This window comes from Phyllostomus hastatus, unplaced genomic scaffold (assembly GCF_019186645.2).
Source record: "Phyllostomus hastatus isolate PE091 unplaced genomic scaffold, TTU_PhHast_1.1 phas_scaffold_501, whole genome shotgun sequence".
Classification (NCBI taxonomy): domain Eukaryota; kingdom Metazoa; phylum Chordata; class Mammalia; order Chiroptera; family Phyllostomidae; genus Phyllostomus; species Phyllostomus hastatus.
Genome location: NW_025334033.1, coordinates 36,607,954 through 36,624,882, shown reverse-complemented (window position 1 = coordinate 36,624,882; position 16,929 = coordinate 36,607,954). Strand labels below are relative to the sequence as shown.

General features: G+C 37.4%; 1 protein-coding gene across 9 annotated transcripts in view; it reads right to left on the bottom strand.

Annotated features, from left to right (window-relative positions):
• The window catches only part of FBXO34 (F-box protein 34), a 76,614-nt gene that overhangs the window by 20,088 nt on the left and 39,597 nt on the right, over positions 1 to 16,929 (bottom strand). For 6 of the 9 annotated variants that reach the window (XM_045823434.1, XM_045823435.1, XM_045823436.1 and 3 more), the window contains exon 3: positions 4,727 to 4,808. The exons of the other annotated variants lie outside the window; for them this stretch is intronic. The gene's annotated coding sequence lies outside the window, so the exon portion shown is untranslated. The remainder of the gene's footprint in view (positions 1 to 4,726; positions 4,809 to 16,929) is intronic. 9 annotated transcript variants of the gene reach the window in all.

Below are 16,929 nucleotides of genomic sequence, written 5' to 3'. Positions count from 1 at the left end.
CATTCACATTGGATGCCTATTGCTGTGTTGGCTGCTGTTGTTTTTTAATTTGACAACTAAAGGAAAAGAGGTCAGTGCCCCTGACCAAATAGTCAGGTTCTGCATGTTTTAAAAATTCTTGTTATTAGTTAGACACTTCAAGTGTCTGACTAAGCTATACTTGGGTAGCCCAGAAGTTGATGCAATTAAGCAACTCCACCCATCTCTTCCCTGGTTCAGCACTGTGCTCTCTCAGAAGTGGGAGGAAGAGGAGGTGAAAGCACAGAGGACACGCTCCAGGCCGTGGTCACCTTGAATCTTGTTTACTTTTCTGCGAGCCAGTAAGTAGTTTGGCTTGAGTAACAGCATTTTTCCAACACTCTAGTTACTTAAATCATCCCTAAACAATATCATATTTTAAAGAAAATCCTACTTACCAGCCATGTCCAAACATTTTCCTTTTTTCCTAACAAAGTTCTTTAACTTAAAACTGTCAATTTAACTAAGGTAAAAACAAGGTTCATCTGCATAGTCACCTCCAGGACAGAAGAGTCTACATATGCAGCCATTCAGTTATGAGTTATGCAAGCCCCAGACCATATTCTCTAAATACTAAAATACAGACACTAAGTCCCAAACAGAAACATTATAAAGTTTCCCCATGATTCTTTACTATATTAAACACAGCTGTCTAGGGTCATGTTTACAAAGATTAAAAAAAAATCGGCACTACCCAAATTTCTGATAAACAGACTCCTACACACCCTAACTAGGAAGGAGAAGCACACCAAGAAGTTTAAAAATACTTCATCTTTAAGGTTTATAAAAAGAAACTATGTCCTATTATCAAGTTTTGGTTATTCATAAATATAAGTATAAATATAAATATAAATATAAATATAAATATAAAATGTTACTTTGAAGCCACCGTGCTTTGTTAATTACTTTAACAGAAAATTCTAACTTCCCTGGTCCTAAACTACGTATACAGTATGCAGAGTTCACACCCAGAACCCTTAGGTACTTCAGTTATTAACTAAACCACAAATGAGAACTTAATACCCAAGATCAGATTTTAGTGACAGATTTAAAGATGGCAAAACTATATGTACCAAACAACAAAGCCAAACACTGTAAGAGTCAGAAATAATACAAAACTCCCTCACCCAACATTTCTATTTATAATTCTATTCCTCTGTTTCCTACTGCCCATCTTATAGAAAAAGACTGTTAGTACAAATAAAGTAACAGTTGTCATAATGTACAAACTGCTGGAATTTGTGAGTCATGGATCCCACTCTTCCTTTCCATCCTCAAGGCAGGAGCCTGACCCTAGGCAAGGTGGCCCTGTAGTAACAAACCATAGCTCAACGGAAAAAGAAAACACATACACATACATCTTCCCTAAGCCTAATAGCTCCTGAGCTGTACAGGAATGTTTTGTATCTACAAAGTACTTTCACAAACATCTTTTTTGGCTCTCTTTCTGTTCTTAAGCTCATTTGCATCTTGGGCCTTTGTACCAGCTGCTACTTCTTTCTCCCCAGTCTCTGCATACCTATCTCCTTGTGGTGCCCATGTCACCACAAATCTCACGTCCCTCAATACTTTTGTACCTAACAGTCTGCAACCATTGTGCCAAAAAGTGGATAAAAGCTCAGAACCTGAAATTTGCTCAAGATCACCGTAGTGATGTAGCCATTGCTTCAAACTGACATTTTCTGACACATTAAAAAATTCAAAACACAATATATTTTAAGTTATAAAAGATTTAAATAAATAGACACACCAAGTCCTCCCTATGAAAACATTTTGCAGTATATCCTACTGCAGGAACTGACTTGCACTTATGTAGACCCCCACAAAAACTTAAGACAATATAGGGAAAGAAGGAACACCCAGAAATTGGGTTTTAAATTGGCGGATTATTCTTGAGCTCACCTCACTGTTAGCATAAGTATACAGTATTTCCTAAATTTTCAATACTGAAACTAAATTTGGAGGGGAGACGGGAGGGGATAATGAGGGGAAGGGTTTTTAGGAACTACTATAAAAGGACACATGGACAAAACCAACGGGGAGGGTGGAAGCAAGGGAGGGAAGTGGGTTTGGCTGGTGGGGGGGAGTAGTGGGAGAAAAATGCAGACAACTGTAATTGAACAATAAAATAATTATTTAAAAAAACTAAATTTGGATGGATACAGAAAAGTGATGTCTTGCCCATCTGCTGCCATTCAGCTCTAAATTTCCTGCATGGTTACAGGAAACACACAGATCAAAACTAAAGGTAAATGCCTATCACAGGCTCTCATTCGGAAAGATGGGGGAAGGAAGGGAAAAACATCAGTAGAGGAACAAAAAACAGGCAAGTCAAACAGGAAAAAAGTTATCTTTGATTGAACTTAACATGAAAACAAAAGCTAGCCATAAGTAAGAAAAAAAAAAAAGAAGAAATAAAAAACAACACTGAAATTAACATTTTTCCTAGCTTGGAACTAGGAATAGAGGAAATGGAAATCTCCTTAAATATTAGGAATATTTTATCAGAAGAAAAGTCAAATTACTGTGAAATTTTTTTTAGTCTTAAGAAAGGACTTACTATATATCCCAAAATGCCTTAAAAAAAAAAAAAAAACGGTCTTGTTTCCTGAATAGGACCTCCTTACAGCTAGAATTATAAATCTTGAGAACCATGAAGAAATCATAAGATAACCATGTAGTCATGACTTCATATACTAATACAGAACAAGAAACCCACTTTTCACTGCACTCCAAGTTAACGAGGCTCCCAAAGTTAGTTCATACTATAAATTAGTGTGCCTATTTAAGTCATAATAGAGACCGAAATCCCAATTTCGGAAATTAGAATTCCTGAATTTTCCATTCATATTACCCCCTCTTCTGGTATTAAAACTATTCAACCAGAAAGTTTGGGTCATACCAGAAAAAAAGCAAAGAAAGAAGAGAGTCATCTCAGGAAGAATTCAACCAAGCTATAATGACTCTTGACAGTTTTTGACCCAAAACATTATATCCCACGCCCCCAAGAACCAAAGTGCTCACTCAATACAATGAAGATTGAGCCTCTTCCAACCATGTCCTCTCTTCTAAAGGCAGAACAAACATAGTTTGAAGTTTCAAAGTTCCTCCTAAAGGCCTAATCTTCATTTTATTACATACTTTCTTCAGCTGATATAACTTTATTTAACTTCCTAGGTATTCATACTCTTCTGAGTTTGAACTAATTCCCTTGACTACTCTAAAATATCTCTAGCACTCATTTACTAGACACTGTTCTTCCTAAAGATGTCTGACCTTATCCATTATGACTCAAACCTCCCTAGTTTTCTAAGAGCCATCTTATCTCAGAGCAGGGTAGGATACTCATTTTATCGAAAGCAGCCTCCTTACCCATTCATTCTTGCAACAAATGTTAATCTGTGGAATTGCTTTTAAATATTTTTAAGTTTTAAGGATACTATATTAGAGAAAGAATTCAAAAATGCATGTATTTTAGAAATAAACTGCTTTTTAAAAAAGAGACTTTGCACAAATCTCCATCAGTCCTTTCCTGGGCCTCTAGGCAGCAGTTCTCTAGTTTTCTGGGCAGATTCTCTACCAGCACAATCAATTCTGCTATATAGGGTCGACTAAGAATACTGGGGAATAATCTAATTAAAATGTGAATTTTGTATTTGCTTATGTGACTTCTTCTGTGAGAAATACTATGTACACATACAAAACTGCACCCTGCTGATCCCAGATGCACAGGAACATACAAAACACATGTACACACAAAACTTTTTAAAAACACATACACATGTATGACAAGCATACATACCATCCATGCTGTTTTCCTGGAAATTTTTAAATATCCTGCAGCAAACCCTGTGAGTTTGCTAGATGCCCTAGAGTTCCTCAAATAGTTTGGGAGATGGCATCCTAAGTCCCCCACCTGCCCATCTAATGGCTCTAAACACCATCTACATGCTGTGCCAAGTGGTCAGTCCAAAACCTCTCTTCAAACTACTTAGGTACAAAAATAAAAAATAAAAAACCTCTCTTCAGGACTCCAGGTTTGTATACTGTGAAACTGAATCAAAGAAACCTTATTTAAAATGGACTGGGAAGTCCTGAAGGGAAGCTCTCGTGCACTACCACTCATCACCCATTGCAGACTCCAATAGGAAGAAGGAAGGTTTTCTCCTTGCCCAACAACAGACCCAGCCAATGAAAAACTGCCATGGCTCAGCCAATGGGAAACCAACACATTTGAACTGGTTTCCTTCAATAAACATTTTGTTTATAACAGCCTCTCCCAACTCTCTCCTTTTTTGTTACAATGTTCCTCTTCTTTGTTCTCTACTGGCTTATGTATGGTCTGCCATAGCTTGAGTGTCCCAAATTGCAATTTCTCTGCATTCCCAAATAAACTCAATTTTGCTGGTAAAATAACTGGCTATTTTATTTTTAAGGTTGACAACACTGACTATTCAAAATCTCAACTTCAGAATATCCATGTCTAATGAGCATCTCCAACTCAACATGTCCAAAATCAAACTCCTGATTCCTTGTGCACACCTCACCATTACCCTTCCAAAATCTTCCCCATTTTAGTAAACAGCAACCCTATTTTTCCAATTGTTAAAACCATAAAACCCTGAGTCACCAAAATATATTCAGAATCCAGCTATTATACACCACTATCACTGCTACCATCCAGTTCTAAGTAACCATCATTTCTTACCTGCATTAGTCTCCTATCAGTCTCTCAATTCAAATCTTGCTCCCCACAGGACCTACTCTGAAATTCAGCAGCCAGAATAGCCCTGTAAGAAAGAAAAAAGGGACGTCCCATCACTTCATTTGCCACACCCTTCACTGGTTTCCCCTAAAATGGCCCTATTTCTCATTTTCTACGCATCTTTCTCCCCTTCCCTTATTCTGCCCCAGTGAGACTGGTTTCTTTCTCTTCCTCAGATGAATAGAGCACAACCCCACCTCAAAGCCTTTACACTTGATTCTGTTTCCTTTGTCTTGCCCCTGACATTTACCTGTGTCACTCTGAATTTCTTCTACATTTCCACTCAAATGTCATCTTTTTAGAGAGGTACTCCTTGCTCATCCACTTAAAGGAGCCCTGTTCCCCCACTTTCCCTATTCCCTTTGTCCTTTCTTTACATTCTCTGCAGCACTTCCTTCCTCCTCCTGACGTCCCATGTTGGTGCATCTTCCTGAGTTGGTGCATGACTCTAGTGGAAGACTTAGTTTTGTTCATAGCTATATATACTGGGCCCAAACAGTATATTTTAGACACAATATTTGTTGAATAAAAATTACATCAATTGTTTTATGAGGTCTTTGATTTCTAATTAATACCAAAATGCCCCCAGAGTTTGTATTATTGGGAATTTTTCTATACTGTATCTCAAAGTCTCTTATTTTCCTGATAATAAACATATTAGCTTTTGGCTAGTCCCAAATTATACTTTGATTTTCCTAAGCTCTTTAATTCTATTACTAAACTAAACATTATATATATTTTATAGGTACCTGAAAATGTAATTTTATTTTTGACATTCTCCTAAAATCAGGGAAAATATTTCAGGCAAAAAATCTCAAATTCTGGTCTATTTTTCTCTCCACCAATCCTCTCCCCAGATCTTAGCTTTAACCACAACTGTTAAGGAAAATCTCTAAAATGTAAATCCCAAACAATCTTTTCTCAAAGCAAGATCTAAGACAAAGCACTTCAAAATGTAACTGAAATATGTTTAAACCAAAGATTACCTGTGGCCCCTACTTACACAATCTGACCCAAATGTAAAATCACTTTTTTGCCTTTGCCTCATTGAATTCTCTACTCCCCCAGACCAGGTGTCTTCAATGTGGATTTGGGGGAAAGGGAGCTGTTAATGAGCCTTAATAGGAAGCTACATGATTACCCTCAAGCAGAAAATAAAGAACATCTGGATATGTTTTGGAGTCTTTGAAATATGATGGAACCTCAGCGCATTTTATTTCCTCTGCAAATTACCTCAGCTGTATCTTGTACATGCTGAGGATGTTAAGATACACCTTGCACAGGCCTGCTGTCTCATCTATAAAAGGGTAGTTGAATTATCTTAGGTCCTTTAGAAAAGCAACAGATCAGCACTATGCCCCACTTCAAGTATGAGTTGGCTCCTTGTTACTATGGTGATAAGCACCCTAACAAACAGATAATTTGCTACTTCACTGAAGCTTTGTTTTTTTTTTAATCAGGAATAAGGTGGGAGGAGCAGAACCAATTATAGAGTATGTAAAAGGGATGTGTTTCTTGAATACGAATAGCAAAAATTTAAACTGTTTAGCTTACAGGAATAAAATGAAGGGACTAAGAAGACTGAAGTAAATAAACATGTGGGGCTATATTCTAACATGTACAGCTTTACACCATCACTGAACTTGGCACTACAGATGTTCCAAAACACATGTTCTCAGATTGGTTTCCAGATTTTGTGTATGTGTGACCAACAGTCTGAATGTGAAGAAAAATGCACTGAGGTAATCAGGAAAAAAAACAAGGCAAATAGGAACGCAAGCTCCTGAAACATCAACAATTTAATGGGAAGATACGTATTTCACACTCTTAAAAAGCAAATAATATTTAGCATGTACTCTTGATTTTTAAAAAAATCCTTAGTAAACTAGAGGTAGAAAAAAAATTGCCCTAATAAATCTACTGGAAATGTATAGAAAATAGCATTCACAATAGCAAAATACTAAAAACATTCCCAAATTAGAGCCACGAATAAAATAAAGATACCAGCCATTACATCACAAAAAGATTAAAATAGTCAAAAAGAAGAAACAAAAATCTGTCATAATTTGCAAACTACATATTATCTGGGGCTTTCGAGTTAATCAATTTAATAATGATTTGGTCTAATAGAAAAGTTTACCAGATAAAATATCAAAATTAAATATAAAACAAAAAACATTGAACAGCATTAACACATGACCCAGCAGTTCTCCTAGGTATACACCCAAAAGAACTGAAAACAGGCACTCAAATATTTGTACAAAGAAGTTTATAGCAGTACTATTTAAAGTAGCTAGAAGGTGAAAACAATCCAGATGACCATCAGTGGATGAATGGATAAATAAATTATGGTATATACATACTGTGGGTTATTTAGCCATAAAAAGAAATGAAATACTGATATGCAATGCAACATGGATGATCCTTGAAAACATTATGCTAATTGAAAAAAATCTAGACACAAAAGATCACATATTGTCCTGATTCCAACTGTAGGCAAACATCCAGAATAGGCAAACCTACAGAGGCAGAAAGTGGATTAGAGGTTGCCCAGGACCAGTGTTCAAAGGGGAGAGCCAGACACGGCACAGGGACTGGGACTGGAACCAGGTTGAACAAAACAGGAACAGAGAGATGTAGAGTGACTGGTAGTGGGTACAGAGTTTGTTTTGGGGGCAATAAAAGTGCCCTAGAATTACAGGTTATGATTGTACAACTTTGTGACTATATTATACACTTTTAAAAGATAAACATTATTGTATGTGATTTAAATTACATGTGATTTAAATTGTATGTGATTTAAAAATATTGTATGTGATTAAAATTAAAAAGTAAATGCGAGAGACTAGTCAATACAGTATATGCCCAGCAAACTAAATATTTGGAAAGGAGAGTATTATTTTTTTACATCTATTTTCAGCATTGTTTGAATTTCTGACTACAGTATATATGTTAATTTTATAAAATCAAAAACAATTTTAGAAGGAAAAAAGTCTGAGAGGCAAAACTTTTAAGTAGCTGAGGGCCACTGAAGGATATTTAAAAGGGAAGCAGCATGGTTGGGTCAGTATTTTTTTACTGATTCCTGGAGCACCTTTACAGAGAATGAATGGATATGAGAGGCACCAGTAGAAACAAGTATTGATTAATTTCTCCATTCAATAACTGCTGGATGCCTAATGGGGCCTGGCACTGAGCTAAGTAAGCATTGGGACCTGTTAGAAATGTTCTAAGCTGTCTTGGCAAAAGGTCACATATACCTACTTTGAGCAATGGTGCAAGGGATACAAAGAAAATCATCTATTTTTTTTAAGGTAGCAGATACAAGGGGATGTATGTTAAAGCCCTTGCAATTTTAAGATATCTGTGGATAATACACTTTTGATATTCCTTGTATTATAAGAGGACCAGGTATTACTTAAAGTTATAATCCATTTTTGGACAACTCAGCCTTACTCTTACAAGTTACTGTCTTATTTCAAGATTCTCTGACTTTGCAAAGTCCATTTCCTAAAAATCTCTGAATGAGTAAATTTCAAAGCCACTTGTGGTCATTTGCTCTGTGTTCATTTTTTTATTCTTTGGTTTTGTCAAAAGGTAAATGAAAAGAGAACACAGTATTAATAGTTAATCCAAGGAAAAAACATTTTAGTGAATCTTATTAGTGATATTTTAAATTATGATTTAATCTGCATTGGTTTCTTTTTCACAGTTCACACATTCCTATTTTATCACAGCCATCTGCTATTTCAACAGTAAGACAGTTTTAACAATTTTAATAAATACTATGACTGTGCATAATTTTTTTTTAACTTTCTCACCTTAAGACTTTTTTTTTAATAAAAATGTCCCTTAAGTGAAAGGAGGTAGAAAAAAGAATCTGCTGGTAAGTTTGGCAAAAAATTCACCCTACCATCTAGCTTAGGGCATTTCAAAAATGTGAGAGACATGGCAGCAGCTCCTGGTGACGCACTACCTTAGGGCTAACTGGTTTACCATCCAGGGCTGAGAAGAGGAGCTCCTCTGAGGTTGCTGATCAAGCAGGCATATCACCTTGACAGTCAACTGCCAGAGTGAGCTTTTCTTAAACCGACCATAATACCACCATAATTCTCCCCAAACCGTGCCAATGAGGCCCCTTATTTACAGATTTCCCATTTCAAATGCACACTATGGGGCAACACAAAGGTAAATGCAGGTCAGCTTCTGAGGAAGAAATTATAGCAAGTATGACTGTCACAGAATCTAGATATCCCAAGACAGTTTCAATATTGCAGTTTTTTTTAACAGAAGGTGGTTTGTTAAATAAAGTGATACAAGATAATTTAATAGTTGTACTTTTGGAAGATTTTTTAATATGAATTTTATATAAAAAAGTTTAAAATCCAGAAAAAAATCCTTTCAGACTACAGAACGTTGCTCCTGAGCATACAGCAATACGGAAAAACCTGGCCTAACTCCCCATCCCCCACCCCCATCCACGTATCCTGATACAGAGAAGCAATTCTTCCCAGGCAAGAGCTCATCAGAAATTACAAAGAATTTAAAAATAAAAAAAATTAAAAACAGCCATTAGCACCTACAAGAAAGTCTGACCTGGATTTCATTCTATGAAGTGGGGGGGAGGGGGTGAGAAGGGTACCTTTATTTGTAACACAAAAGATGGTGAAGGAAGGAGAGACTAGAAGGATGAGCAACAAGGAACAGTTGCCAGAAGCTCCCTTTTTTCAGAAATGTTTAATTTAGCAATTAAATACTTCTGCATATTAGATCTTTAGAAATAATTACCATCTTCACAGCTTTAAACAAGCAGCTTTAACTGATTATCTAACCTATTTCACATGTACAGTGTCAAACAGAACTTGATCAGATACCTATTCTTTTTAGACATAGCTATCATTGTCTTGAAGCACAAAAATCTTTTTTAAAATATACATTATATATACATTCCTCAGAAAGAGGGATCGGGAGTTTCTTAAGTGTGGAAGGGCCCACACACCCCTCTGAGAGACGACAGGCAATTTCTTCTACTTAAGCTGCCACCTTGGTATATCCTATGAGTTCTCTACTCTGGCCTTAATCAAAAGTAACCATCAATACTCCAAGGAGAACTCAGTGGACTATGAGGTGGCCTGTTGTGAAATGAAGGGTAATGAACGTCTAACCAACCCAACCAATCACATCAAACCTAATGGTGGAGGTACACATTGAATTTGAGAAGAGGTTAAGAGTGAAGACAAAGTCACAAAATTAGAAGATTCACTAGTTGAGGAAGCCTGCTTCAGAAAGGATTAGATGAACAGGTCACCAGATCCAGCTACTGATGGGCAACTGGAATTGCTACAGAACCCACAACAAGTAGATACTATTGTTCCAATTGTCCTCAAGGCCAAACTGTGCAACCTTAAATTGTTTCATGCTTGTCTTTATGTCCCCCACACACTCATATGAAAAACTACAATGGATCATCTGGTTCAACACCTGATTACAACGAGTTATTTCTCTCTTTATGGAAATTAAAAATATTCTGGAATCAGTGGAATTTTCTCCAGACTGTAGTTATATGTGACTTGCAAACCAAGAGGGGAATGGCTAAGCCTATTTAGAACCCCATAACATTGTTGAGGCTATTTACCTTTTTTTTTTTTTTTCCTCAAGAATTATATCCTACACTTCTGAGTAAGGATGGTGGATTTAAACACCAAGAAACTCTTTTTTAAAGATATAAACCCACAGAGATGCAGAGAAATGAAGATTACAGCTACATCTTTGAAAGCTGGAAAATAAATGGACAAGAGGTAAAGGACTCAAAGACCCAAGAAAACTGAATCCTAAGGTTAAGCGTCAAGGAGCACTCCCCAAAAGATTCAGCAGGGATAAAATGGGAAGGATTAACAAAAGATCTTTCTGAAATGGATTTTCCAGATCCCCTCTCTCGCTCTCTCAGGCAGGCAGACAAATGCCCTTTCCTCACCCTTGCAAAAGGCTGAAGGTAATTTAAGGAGGGTTAAATTTAAGGAGGTCTCTAGACTAGAGACCACCAGGTAAGGTGAAGGCAGTTTAACACAGTACTAGATCCCAATCCATGGTGTGGTGGTAAATAAATGTTTTACTTAAGGGTGGGGGGTGAGGGGAAGGACAGATAAGGGCAATATTATGTGTAATATCTGCTGATTCCTATGGTATAAATACTGTTTCCTTGGCTGCTTTCAAGCTACCAAATGATGTCACTGAATGCAGAGTTGAGAAAAAATGCACAGTAGCCTATTATTACATATATTACCACCATATAGGTAGATGCACATAATCTCAAGATAACTAAAAAATGGTAAGTTATATTAATCACATCCTGATTTTTAATATAATATTTACATATAGGTTTGCATAACTTTAATAATTATTGTATTCAGCAAGAGGCTCACAAAATCCCTGAAAATTTAACAACTGGCTTTGATGTGCCAGCACAAGTCATAGTTGTCAGACTTCCATTCAACCAGATTTCTGATGGTTCTGAGTGATGGCTGTTCTGTATTTTAGTTGTAATTTAGATGTGGTTGTGCAAGGAGGCAAGCTGGGTTTACCTATGCTGCCATCTTGACCAAAAGTCAGGATCTCACTCTTAAATATTAGCAAACAGCCAAGAATTGTTAGACACCTTCAGCATAAAAGACAGAGATGGAAACAGATAAGGCAAGTTGGAAGAGAAAGCAGGGTTAGCTTCATAGGCTGACCTGGGCAGTCATGTAGCACCATGTACTTAGAAGAGCTCCATGCTAGGTTTAATGCTCTGCTGTTGGTGTCTTGGAATTCTTTAAAAAATGTTGAGCACTGGCTGATATGGCTCAGTGGATTGAGTGCTGGCCTGTGAACCAAAGGGTCACGGGTTCGATTCCCAGTTGGGGCACATGCCTGGGTTGCAGGCCAGGTCCCCAGTCGGGGGGCGGTGCGGTATGTGGGAGGCAGCCACACATTGATGTTTCTCTCCCTCTCTTTCAAATAAAAATACTTTTTAGAAAGTGTTGAAACAGGAACCCCACATTCTCACACTTTGTACTCAGCCTGCAAATTATGTAACTGGTCCTGATAGAGACTATGCATGCAGAAGAAACCTCTAGGTGAAAACATACCATCAATACTACAAACATGAGACAAGAACAGTATGTTTTTTTAAAAAGACTGAAATGAGAGTGAGAAGGAGCATAAGCATGCTTTCCTAATAATTAAAAATGTAAAGTAGACATGAAACTCTCAATAGCATAGAAACATGGAAAGATTAGTCCAGGAAGAAAATCTGTGCAGACATGGGGAGACTGTGCAAACTCCACAAGGACAGTGGCCCTGCTGGGAACTGATTTTTTTCCTCCTCAGCAACATTATAATAAAACAAAGCTGAACAAATGACGTTGAACAAAATGACGTTGAACAAAAGGACATTATTCAAGGACCTGATAAATTACTGAGAAGTTAAACAACAAAGAAAGATATACATATTTCAGGAAAAAACAAAAGTTGCCTAGAAAAATAAAAGTGTTCACAAATTACTACGTGGTTTAACTGTGAACAGGACTTTCAGTCTTACCTGTGTAAACACTGAATACCTATCTAAGCAAAGTTATGAACACTTATACTAGGATGGGAGAACAAAAAGGGTACTTAGGGATGTGGGGAAAAGCCTAAATCCTTGCCTGCCATAATAGGAAATCCAAAAATAATACCTGAAGCTGAGAAATCAGAATATAAGAGTGCTGTTAAGAATGACAGCGTTCAGAACTTGCTACCCTAAAATATGATGCCTTGGCATATTTAATTTTTTAGGCTGAACTAATTTGAGAAACAGCACGTGTAGGGAGGACTCTCTGACCCTCCCTTCTCCCCTGAAGCAGGTCCTAAGACTAAGACCCTCAGGTGAGAAGTGCCCTACCTATAGCTGGAGGAAAGGAACATCCTTATCTCTAAAGATGGAGGGACACAGAAAAGCCCAAAGTAAGTTAAGTGGCTTGGCTAAATTTCTCCAGTTCACTACTCTTTGCCCATACTCCTTTGTCCTATCACAATTTTACATGTCTTTTTGTGACAGCAGAATGAGATGTCAGAGGGGAAATAAAAGCAGAAAGGAGGGAAGCCCTTAAAATTCTATGTATCAGTTCCACTACCTCAGAAGGAAAGCACTCGAAACTGCTTTTATCCCAAGGCCTGAAAGGCCAAAAGGGGCTTGCAGTGCCCAAAGGAAGAAGCTTATTAACACCTTTGGGTATTCATGCCCCACCCCAAAGCTAGCACCACCTTCACCTCTCAATCAATATGTAAACCCCTCACCCCTCATCCTACCAACTATATAAATCCTCTGAACAAAGGACTCAGAGGGGCTTGGCGCTCTTGTGTCTCTGGTCACCCTGTGCGCTTGCCACCCTTGCCTTTGGCTACTCATACCGTGCTTTACCCTGAACCTATGCCTTCCACCTGCCCCATCTCGACAAGGCCCATTCTCCTCCATGAGAACATAACACCAATAAACCCTGCTTGCACTAATAGATTTGCTGACCTGTATTTCCTTCTTTTTTTTAGTATATTTTATTGATTATGCTATTACAGTTGCCCCAACTGATCTGTAATTCTTTACAGCATTGGCAAGAAGAACCCAGGCTCTCCCCATAACGTTTTCACTATTCATCAAACCCAGCATAAAAATGCCCAACCTTTTACCACTTCTTCAGGTCTTCATTTCCTCATAAAAGTGCTTTGTCACATAAAACTTACACTAAATAAATTTATATGCTATTCTCTTTTTAATCTGTCTCTTGTCAGTCCAATTCATAGGGCCCAAGCTGGAGAATTTAGGAAGGTGGTAGGAAAAATAATTTTCCTCCCTTCCAAGAACAAAGATAAATGCAAAAAGAATCAGCTATGAGAAACTGAAGTGTTTGCAAGTGGGGGATTAAGTGGGAGAACTGTTGCCTTTCGAAACAAGTCTTAACAGAGCTACTGAATCTTTAAACTATGCACATTAACTACTTTTATTAAAAATACAAAATGAAAACATAAAAACAAACAGAAAAAGTTCAGCATGCTTTAGTTCATGATTCCTTTTTCAGTTTACAAACTTTCTCAACATATTTTTTCCTTTCACACTTGTATTTTCCAATTTTTCTATAACAGAAATATATTACTGCCTCATTGTCACTACTAGTCATCTTACTACTGTCTGATATTCAAAATCACCTGTAACTCCAACTATTATTTAGGAATGTTCTTGTATCATATGATACCCAATCTGACCTAGCTAAGGAAAAGGCAGTTACCCTCCAGGAGTTACCTCAGTAGTTTAGAACAAATAACTCCATATCTCACAATGGATTTCCTTCTGCTACCCCACATTCTTCTAGAACAGTACACAGACTGTGGACAAAAAGAGGGTTCAACCTCACATAGCAATAGGATCATAAACTCCTAACTGAGAAGGTCATGGTGGATAGTCATGCCCCAGGAATATAACCTCTTTAGTAAAGATGTTATGCCTTAAGTAAGCCCTGTCCATTGTTTCTGTGCAACTAGGTGAATGCATATTAGAAATTCCTCTTTCCAGACCCCTCAGAAGGGAAACCACCGAGCTTGACACCCCTTTGAAATATCTTTTTCAAAGTAACCACCTTCAAAAGAATGCATAATTCCTTAACTCCTGATGCTGCAAACTCTCAGTCTGTTGAGATCTTGCCTCCAGGCATATGGTCAGTCTGGCTCAAATAAAATCTGGCTCAAATAAAATCTTAACAAAAATTCTCTACAGCTTTAGACATGGCTTACCTCAACAAGACTTTCCATTTAACCTCATAAAAAATTCAACGAATAGTCCTAGCTGGTATGGCTCAGCGGATTGAGTGCCAGCCTATAAACCAAAGGGTCGCAGGTTCAATTCCCAGTCAGAGCACATGCCTGGGTTACAGGCCAGGCTCCCTAATCTTAAAAAAGATTCCTTTTGCACTTAAAATTGAAATGGGATACATACCTGAAGGCATGATCTACATTTCTCATCTTAATTCTGCCTAGTCATGGAAAAGATTATCTGGTCTTCATTATTAGTTAGTAAACCTCAGCATGGTAATGCAGCCTGTCCGATAATGAATACTCCTCACACACACACTACTAATGCCAGTCAAATATCCTCTAGCCATAAAATTAATTTTTCTCAAACTGGCAACAAAAATGAGTTGCTACCAGAAGAATTTCTTTTTTTACTCTCAAATTAAATTTTGCCAATGTACACAGAGAACATACTTCCAGATTAGTGGCTGTTAACCAGCTTAATCTTACCACACTCAAACTTCATGTTCACACTAGAGTGCTTTAGGGAAATAGTACTAATCTTTCCTGTCTTCTGGGTAGCTTGCAGACTTCAGGGAAGTTTATCTGGTTTCTTGCCACCTCCATCCATCCTCATATCTAACCCTCCCCCCAAAAACACAGCTTGAGGGGGTTTTTTTGGTTTTGTTTTGTTTTGTTTTGATTTTGAAACAGCTTGCTTTTTCCATCCTAAGCTTTCACAAACTATTTCAGGCTTCTGACAAATCTGCCAGTGACTAAGTCTCCTCCTGGGAATAGCTGCCTCATTATCACCACTAAAAACAGTCACTCCTAATACTTACCGATAAGGATCTGGAAACTCATTGTAACTTTGGGAATGCAAATCCCACCCTACCCAAAGATAAATGCATTACAAATGGAATAACAACCTCATGGCAGGACAGAACTCCAGCAATCTTTGTGTTCCAATTAAGCTATTGAGTTTTGTGTATACTCCTACTTCTTACTAATATGAAGAATTTACTATTTCCTCCCTCATACTCAATAAATACATAAATTATATATTAAGGGCCAAGCAAGAAAAAAAGGTGAAGAAACAAAACACACACAAAAACTCAACAGCAAATACAATAATATTTTTAAAGTTATACAGCCTTCCAACTGATCTTTTGTTTCAGAAATAAGTATTTTTGTATAGTGTATGTGTTGTGTGGGTAACTTTTGTTCTTGGCAAGCTAGTACTCCTGCTTACAAAATCAATAGTAGATAACCTCAGATAAGAGGTCTTTCCTATATTCCTCAAACAAAACAACTTGGAAACTTAATTCTTTGAGAAAGAATATGCAAAACAGAGATGATCATAAACTTATTTCTATCATCACCATTTTGCTTCTGCTGAGCTTGCTCAGTATTAGTGGAAAGCCACATTATCATACTCCATCACTGAAGAGATACAGAGGCAACTCCTCTTCAATCCACACACAGCTCCCCCAAAGCTATCTAGAAAGTTCTATCATTCACAATGGAATCAATCTGGGCCATTTTGCAGTCACTGTAGGGAACATGCTGCTCAAGGGTAGTTAACGTTTTTGTGCCATAAACTCTTTTGGCAGTATATGGAGACTACTGACTCTCTCCGACTTTTTTTTTATATTTGTTTTTATTTGTTGATTTGAGGGGGGAGAGGGAGAAATTTGTAGTTCTACTCATTTATGCATTCATTGGTTAACTCTTGTATGTGCCCTGACTGGGGATCAAACCCACAACCTTGGCACATGGGTATGATGCTCTAACCAACTGAACTACCTGGCCAGGGACAGACTCAGAATTTTTAAAGCAAAAATACCCACATACAATGTAAACCAATACATTAATATATAGTTATCAAATGAATATTAAAAAATATATATTTTTTAAAACTTTACAGTATTAAACACTCATTTCTTTAATATATAAAGTAACACTCTAATGACAAGTCTATTAACTGTCATAATTTCCAAATTGTGTACAATACAAATGATATTTTAAAAATATCTGCAATAATTGCTGTGTGATACAATATTTGTGATTTCAAATAAAGACAAAAGTCACAGGGACTGCTGATTTGCTGTGGTTTGAAGAAAATGATAAATTTCAGCTAGAGATTAGTAAAAAGAAGTATCTAACAGTCTCTCATTTAAATTCATGGACCCGCCCTGGCTGGCGTAGCTCAGTGGATTGAGCTCGGGCTGCGAACCAAAGTGTCGCAGGTTCAATTCCCAGTCAGGCCACATACCTGGGTTGCAGGCCTTGACCCCCAGCAACCGCACATTGATGTCTGTCTGTCTGTCTGTCTGTCTCTCTCTCAT